This window comes from Diceros bicornis, chromosome 31, assembly GCF_020826845.1.
Source record: "Diceros bicornis minor isolate mBicDic1 chromosome 31, mDicBic1.mat.cur, whole genome shotgun sequence".
NCBI classification, from domain to species: domain Eukaryota; kingdom Metazoa; phylum Chordata; class Mammalia; order Perissodactyla; family Rhinocerotidae; genus Diceros; species Diceros bicornis.
Window position 1 is genome coordinate 14028702 of NC_080770.1, and position 8957 is coordinate 14037658.

At 35.8% G+C, this 8957-nt stretch overlaps 1 pseudogene; it reads left to right on the forward strand.

Annotated features, from left to right (window-relative positions):
• The first annotated feature begins 1193 nt into the window (after positions 1 to 1193).
• On the forward strand, positions 1194 to 4975 carry LOC131395312 (olfactory receptor 5AN1-like; annotated as a pseudogene).
• The last annotated feature ends 3982 nt before the right edge of the window (positions 4976 to 8957 follow it).

An 8957-nucleotide genomic window follows, 5' to 3' on the forward strand; every position in this document is an offset into this window, starting at 1 on the left:
GAGTTGGGGACATTCTCAGAGGCTAGCAAGAAGTCAAAGTCATCAATTTCTGGTCATAGGTGGCCTGGTGCATGCTCCATGGTAGCTTCCCAGAGACCACGCAAGACCTCAGAAATGAAGGCTGTTGTTGTGTGTCTAGGGAGGCAGGGTCCAAGTCCCAGAGAGGTGAGCATCCCACAGATTCCTGGGCCTTAACTTTGACCAGAGAGCAACAGAGCCACCAGACTTGGGGGTACCGTAGAGACCCAGAGTCCACCCAAGATAATTTAAAAAGAAATATTTTTGAAGAGAAGAATTTAGGTGATAAGCTTCATACATATTACATTAGTATTTATACAGTACTTTACATTTCTTACAGTTACATTGCATAGATGTGATTTTTTTTTTATTACCACGTTAAGTTAGCAGTTGAGAAATTATCCCCATTTTACAGATAAAACCTTGGGGCATATTGAAGTTTGCCATGTTGTTCCCAGAGTAGCAACAATCCATCTTAAGTCTCACAAAATTTGATTTGTAGAACATAAATGGTCCTTACTGACCAGAAACGTGTTCTCCATTGCTTGGGCATGGTGCCCAAATTCTATATTTTTGGTGTTATATTTTTAAAACCATCTTAAGAATCTGTTCAGTTTAAAAGATTAAATTATTAAGGTTCTTACCTGTGGGAATATGTGACTACTAACCTATTAGCAAGAGTTAAATTAAATAATTAAGTCATTGTCCCACCCACTGCTCTCTCTCTAGAATTAATGTTACCTGAAGTAGATTGAACCAAGGATGAGACCTTCCTAAAACATCTCTGTATCACTAGTAATGGCAGTGTAGATGAGCTCCATGTAAAAAACAAAAACAAAAACAAAAAAAAGACAAGAAAGTTTTGTGAGAATGATCTTAAGTAAATATTTTTAATGAAAGATTAGTAATGCAGCATAATATGTTGGAAAGAATCCAATTAAGAACACATAAATTAAACCTATTATTATAGAAAGCATGCTGTGCACCTCACGCTCTAAGTGCTTTATAAGTATTATCCGATTAGATTCTATGAAAAACTACTCTATGAAGTAGCTACTTTCCTCCACATTCTGGCCAGCAGCTGTTACCTCTTGTCTTCTTGATGATAGACATTCTCACAGGTGTGAGTTGATATCTTACTGCGGTTTTGATTTGCAATTCCCTGATGAGTAGCGATGTTGAGCACATTTTCATATACTGGTTGGTATTTCGGATGTCTTCTTTGGAAAAAATATCTATTTAGGTTGTATGACAAAATTTTAATTGCATTATTTATTTTCTTGATACTGTGTTGTATGAGTTCCTTATATATTTTGGATATGAACCCCTTATCAGATATGTGATTTTTGAATGTTTTCTCCCATTCTGTAGATTACCTTTTCATTTTCCTTATCATTTCTTTTTCTGTGCAGAAGATTTGTAGTTTGGTATACTCTTTCTTGTTTATTTTCGATTTCTTTGCTTGTGCTTTAGTGTAATATCCAAAAAATCTTTGTCAATCCATGTCCAGAAGTTTTTTCCCCATGTTTTCTTGTCAGACTTTTATGGTTACGGGTATTCCATTTAAGTCTTTAATTCATTTTGAGCTTATTTTTGTGAGGTGTGTAAGATCAGGGTCTTGTTTCATTGTTTTGAGTGTGAGTGTCTAGTATTCCCAACACCATTTATTGAAATGACTGTGTTTTTTTTGCGTTGACTATCTTAGGCCCTCTTGTCAAATGTTAGTTGACCGTATATGCATGGCTTTATTTCCACGCTCTTGATTCTGTTCCATTGGTCTATGTGTCTGTTTCTATGCCAGTATCATTTTGTTTTGATTACTATAGCTGTGTAATATAGTTTTAAATCAGGCAGTGTAATGCTTCTTTGCCAGCTTTATTCTTCTTTCTCAGGATTGCTTTGTCTTCAGGGTCTTTTGTGGTTCCATACAAATTTTAGGATTGTTTTATTTCTGTGAGAAATGCCACTGCAATCTTGATAGAGATTACGTTGAATCCATCAGTGGCTTTGGTAGTATGGACATTTTAACAATATTATTTCTTCCAATCCATGAACATGAGATACCTTCCCATTTACTTGTGTCTTTTTCAATTTCTTTTGTCAGTGTCTTACAGTGTTCAGTGTAGAGAACTTTCTGGTTCGTGGTTAAATTTATTCTTAAATATTTTATTGTTTTTGATACTATTGTAAATGGGATTGTTTTCTTTATTTCTTTTTCAGACAATCTGTGTTAGTAGATAGAATGCTTATTTTGTATTCCAAAACTTCACTAAATTCATTCATTAGATCTAACAGCTTTTTGGTGAAATTTTTAGAATTTTCTACATATAAAATCATGTCATCTGCAAATAGACACAATTTCAATACCTTTTTCCAATTCTGATGCCCTTTATTATTTTTCTTTGACTTGATTGCACTGACTAGGACCTATTACTATATTGAATAGGAATGGGGAGAGTTATTCCAGATCTTAGAAAAAAGCTTTCAACCATTCACCTTTGAGAATGATGTTAGATGTCAGCTTGTTATATATGGGCTTTATTATGCTGAGTTTAGTTCCTTCTATACTTAATTTATTGAGAGTTTTTATCATGAATGGATGTCGAATTTTGTCAAATGCTTTTTGTACATCTATTGAGGATTATATGATTTTTATATTTCATTCTATTAATGTGACATATCACATTTGTTAATTTGTGTTTATTGAACCATCCTTGCATCCTAGGAATGAACTGTACTTGATCATGGTGTACGATCCTTTTTATATGCTGCTGAATTCTGTTTGTTAGTATTTTGTTGAGGATTTTTAAATCTATATTCATCAGGGATATTGACCTGTAGTTTTGTCTTCTTTTAGTGTCCTTCTCCGGCTTTGGTATCGGTGCTGGCCTTATAAAATGAGTTTGGAAGTGCTTCTTCCTCTTCATTTTTTGTAAGTGTGTGAGAAAGATTGGCGTTAATTCTTCTTTAAGTCTTTGCTAGAATTCACCATGAAGCCATCTGGTCCTGGGCTTTTCTTCGTTGGGAGAATTTGATTACTGATTCAATCTTCTTCTTTGTTATTGGTCTGTTCAGATTTTCTATTTCTTCCTGATTCAGTTTTTTTGGTAATGATATCTATGATTATATGATTCTACTAATTTACCTATTTATTCTAGTTTTTTTAGTTTGTTGGGGAAACCATATGACAAGAGGGGCCCTCTCACTGTGGCACTGTGCCAGCAGGAAAGGAGCAATGGGATCAAAGTGTAGCTGCTCCTCTACTCTTCTAATGAGGTCCTTCTCATTTTATATGATCCATGCGCTTCAGCCTCATCCTCATGGTTAGGGTTTTGACAATGATGTCTTATCTATGAATAGTTGCCAGTTGTTCTGGTGAGGGTGACAGAAGTCAGGAATGACCTATTTTGCCATCTAGATGATGTCACTCAAAATGAAAAATCTGAAGTCTGAACTCTTAAATCACAGTACTTTGCTCTTTCCTAAGACACGAAATATCCTAATATTGAGACAACAGTTGGAGCTATTACTAGCTAGATTTGTACTAGCCTCCTTTTATTATAGTTGTCAGTAAATCTTTAAACATCATTTTTAATTTTCACGAGACCTCATGAAATAATTGAGATCCTGAAGCACCAAGCAGGTATTTTTGATATTCAAGATGAAAAACTGGAGTCTTTCCACTGGGACAGTGAAGTATTTCTCCTTCTCCAGTGCTGAGTGGAGGAATAAAATGGCCCATATGAGAATTGTAATGCTGTCATTTCACCTGAATCTTGTCTATTTTCTGATTTTAGGAGCACCAAGCCAATTTTTCGGAGAGGAAATATTCATCTTCTTGGGCTTCTCAGATTTCCCCAGAATCATAGCAGCGTTCTTTGTTGTATTCCTTTTTTTTTTTAAAGATTTTATTTATTTATTTATTTTCTCCCCAAAGCCCCAATAGATAGTTGTATGTCATAGCTGCACATCTTTCTAGTTGATGTATGTGGGACGCAGCCTCATCATGGCCGGAGAAACGGTGCGTCGGTGTGCGCCCGGGATCCGAACCCAGGCCGCCAGCAGCAGAGTGCGCGCACTTAACCGCTAAGCCACGGGGCCGGCCCTGTTGTATTCCTTTTAATCTGCGTTACAACTCTGACGTGGAACCTGTGCCTCATCGTCTTATATATGGGTGGGTTCCCACCTCCACACACCCATGTACTTCTTCCTCAGTCATCTGTCCTTCATGGATGTCTGCTATGTGACCTCCACAGTCCCAGGATGCTCTCCAACTTCTTCTAGGATCAGCAAACTATCACCCTTGTGGGTTGTGTTATTCAAGACTTTGTCTTTTCAACCATGGGACTGAGTGAGTCTTGTCTCCTGACAGCTATGGCTTATGACTGATATGCTGCCATTTGTAACCCACTTCTTATTCATCCATCATGTCACCCACTCTCTGTGTTCAGATGGTGCTGGGATCCTATATGGATGGACTCTCTGCTTCTATATCTCAGTTGTGTGCCATGCTACAGCTCTACTTCTGTGGGCCTAATGTAATCAACCCCTTCTTCTGTGACATGCCCCAACTGTTAGTCCTGTCCTGCACTGACACTTTCTTTGTACAACTCATGGCTGTTATATTAATGATGATCTTTGGGATAATAAATGTCTCAATTATCATGATATCCTATGGCTATATTGTCATCTCCATTATGAAGATCACTTCAGCTAAAGGCAGGTCCAAGGCTTTCAACACCAGGGCTTCTCACTTGACAGCAATGCCCCTCTTCTATTCCTCAAGTATCTTTGTCTATTTGAGTCCAGCTCTGGTGGTTGCTCCAGCTTTGACAGATTTGCATCAGTCTTCTACACTGTGGTGATTCCCATGTTGAATCCCTTGATTTACAATCTGAGGAATAAGGAAATCAAAGATGCCTTGAAGATGTTGCAAAATAAGAGCAAGTGTTGCTGAGGTCACAGATTATGAGATTTCTGATCAATTTGTCCTGTCAGAATCACCTTAACCCACAATAGTATGCACAGTAATGCACTATAACAAAGATCATACTTCCTTTGGATAAAAAAGGCTTAATTTGACACAGACAATATGACAAAATAAACCAATAGCTGACTCAATGCCACACAAACACAATATCTTTAAGTCCTGGAGTTTCATTACTTTCATCTTACATGAGGAGTGGCCTTGTCATTTATTAATCTCTCTACAAGTATTTTTGAAACATAGAGTTTTAGAAACTTGTTGCTTCTTTCTGCTTCTGAGATTGAGCCCTAATCAATTACAGAGATAACTCAGAGAGACTCCCAGGAGTTTAGAAACCTTGTGTCCCAAATATTTTGATGCAGCATAATCCAGACATGGTGGTAACCAATGTTAGTTCTGTGTCTCCAACCAGAATGGGAATGAGCATAGAGAGGGGATGTTCCTTTGGACGGAAACAAAGCTATACAATTGGCCTGGTTGTGCCTCCTGGGAAGACCAGTCTGAGACAGTTAATGTTTATTTAAGACCTCTTTCAATGATAAACATCTAATAAGTTTTTGGTTACATCCTTGTCTCCACCAGCTGTGGTCTAAAGAAGGAGGAAGTGATTTGAATCATAAGTGAATGGAAGGAAATAAATGCTCTCTTCAGTGCCATTTATTTATGAGTGTGATGAGTTTATTTCTTGCATCTAGTGTCCAGTGGGGATTTCTGATGAGAAGTGACATTCAAAATCCATGTCACAGCCAATGGCAATTTCTGATATTGTGGGACTTAAATGTCTGTTTCTCTCCTCAATTAAATATGGAAAATTTACCCTTGGTTGACATAGCTAACAGGTTCACACTACCAAGTCACTTCTGATATTTCAAGCATCTGAATACGTTTGGTGTGAGGAGACTTGTGTGAGAGTTCATTGTAATAATAGAGTTACTGAATATTCAATATTGCAGGGACAAAGAGCAAATATGGAAAACTGGTGTATACTGTTTCCTATTGTTTTTCTTCCACATTTTATGTTCTAGAGATTTACAATTGTTCAGGGTGATATAATGGATGGAGTAGAATGGTTTGATATTTTAATGATCATATTTTCCAGGAAACCTGAAGGGCCAGGAAAGGAAATATAGTGGGATAGGCAGGATTCTCAACTCTGACCAGTTTTTGCTGTCTGACGTAGGACATAAAGTTGTGGTCCTTGTGATCTGGTTTAAAAAAAGAACAAGATATCTAGCAACACTGACTCTTGATTTGCCAGATTTTTCAGACTTGAACAAAGTAATATAAAATAGATGTTGTTACATTTAATATTATCCTTGGAGATTTACTGGATTCTTTTCTTTATTGCTTCTTTTTTTAATTGAAGAAATATTTATTTATAACATTATATCAGTTAGAGTGGTACATCGTTATATTTCCATTTCTTTGTAGACTACATCATGTTCACTACCTGAAGACTGATTACCATCTGTCACCATACACTGGTGCTCTTTTACTCTTTTCACCCTCTCCCCACACCCTCTCCCCTCTAGTAACCACCTATCTAATCTTTATATCTATGTGTTTGTCTATTGTCATTATTGTTTTTAATTCTACTTATGAGTGAAATCATATGGTATTTTGCTTTCTCTGTTTGACTTATTTTGCTTACATAATACCCTCGAGGTCCATTCAAGTTGTTTCAAATTGCTAGATTTCATCCTTTTTTATGGCTGAGTAGTATTCTATTGTGTACATAAATCACATCTTCTTTATTCATTCACCCATTGATGGGCACTTGGGGTGCTTCAACATCTTGGCTATTGTGAATAACCCTTCATGAATATAGGGGCACATAATTTTTTTTGAATTATATTGATTTCATGTTCTTTGAATACTCAGGAGTGGAATAGCTGGATCATATGGTATTTCTATTTTTAATTTTTTGAGAAATCTCCATACTATTTTCCATAGTGGCTGCACCAGTTTACATTGCTACCAGCAGTGCATGAGGGTTCCCTTTTCTGCACAACCTCTGCAACGCTTATTTCTTGTCTTGTTAGTTATAGCCATGCTGACAGGTGTGAGGTGATATCTCACTGTAGTTTTGATTTGTGTTTCTCTAATAATTAGAGATGTTTAACATCTTTTCATGTGTCTGTTGTCCACCTGTATATCTTCTTTGGAAAAATATCTGTTCATGTCCTCTGCATATTTTTTGATTGGAATTTGTTATTCATTATTTTTGCTTTTGAGCTGTATGAATTCTTTTCGTATTTTGTAAATTAACCTCCTGTTGGATATATGATTTGTAAATATTTTTTCCCAGTTGGTGAGTTATTGTTTTCATTTCCTAGATGGTTTTCTTCACCATGCAGAAGCTTTTTAGTCTGATTAGTCCTTTTTGTTTATTTTTTGTTTTGTTTCCCTTTCCTGATGAGACATGGTATTCAGAAAGATGCTGCTAAGTCTGATATCAAAGAGCATACAGCCTATATTTTTTTCTAGAAGTTTTATGGTTTCAGGTCTTACATACAAGCCTTCAATTCATTTTGAATTAATTTTTGTGTATTGTGTAAGATGATGATCTACTTTCATTTTTTTGTGTGTAGCTGCCCTTTTACTCTACACCGTTTATTGAAGAGACTTTCATTTCTCCATTGTATGTTCTTGGCTCCTTCTTGAAGATTTGCTTTCCATAGACGTGTGGTTATATTTCTGGGCTCCTAATTCTGTTCCAGTGATCTGCATGTCTGTTTTTGTGTCAATACCATGCTATTTTGATTACTATTACTTCATAGTATATTTTGAATTCAGGAAGTGTAATACCTCCAACTTCATTCTTTTTTCTCAGGATTTCTTTAGCTATTCAGGGTCTTTTGTTTTTTCTGTATACATTTTAGGATTCTTTGTACTCTTTCCATGAAGAATGTCATTTGGATTCTGATTGGGATTGCAATTGAATATGAAGATTGCTTTAGGTAATAAGGACATTTTAACTATGCTTATTCTTCCAATCCATGAGCATGGAATATCTTTACATTTCTTAATGTCTTTCAATTTCTTTCAATAATGTCTTATAGTTTTTAGTGTATAGGTCTTTCACCTCCTTGGTTAAATTTATTCCTAGATATTTTATTCTTTTTGCTGCAATTATAATTGGGGTTGTATTCTTGATTTCTCTTTCTGCTAGTTTGTTGCTAGTGTATAGAAATGCAACCGATTTTTCTATGTTGATATTGTACTGTGCAACTTTGCTATATTTGTTGATTTTTTCTTATAGTTCATGGTGGATTCTTTATGGTTTTTTATATATAGAATTATGTCATCTGCAAATAGTGACAGTTTTACTTCTTCCTTTGCAAATGGAATCACTTTTATGTCTTTTACTTGCCTAATTTCTCTTGCTCAAACTTCCAGTACTATGTTGAATAAGAGAGTGAGAGAGAGCATCCTTGTGTTTTCCTATTCTCAGAAGAATAGCTTTTATTTTCTCACTGTCGAGTATGATGTTGACTGTGGGTTTGCCATTATGTCCTTTATTATGTTGATGTACTTTCCTTCTATACCCATTTTATTCAGAGTTTTTAATCATAAATGGGTGTTGGATCTTGTCAAACGCTTTCTTTATATTTGTTGAGATGATCATGTGATTATCATTCTTCATTTTTTAATGTGGTGTATCACATTGATTGATTTGCAGATGCTGAACCATCCCTGCATCCCTGGAACACATCCCACTTGATTGTCATGTATTATCTTTTTAATGTATTGTGTCCGATTTGCTAATATTTTGTTGAGGATTTTTGCATTTATGTTCATCATCAATATTGGACTGTAATTTTCCATTTCTGTGATGTCCTTATCCAGTTTTGATATCAGGGTAATGCTGGACTCATAAAATGAGTTAGGAAGTGTCCTGTCCTCTAAATTTTCTGGAAGAGTTTGAGAAAGGTAGGTATTAAATCTTCTT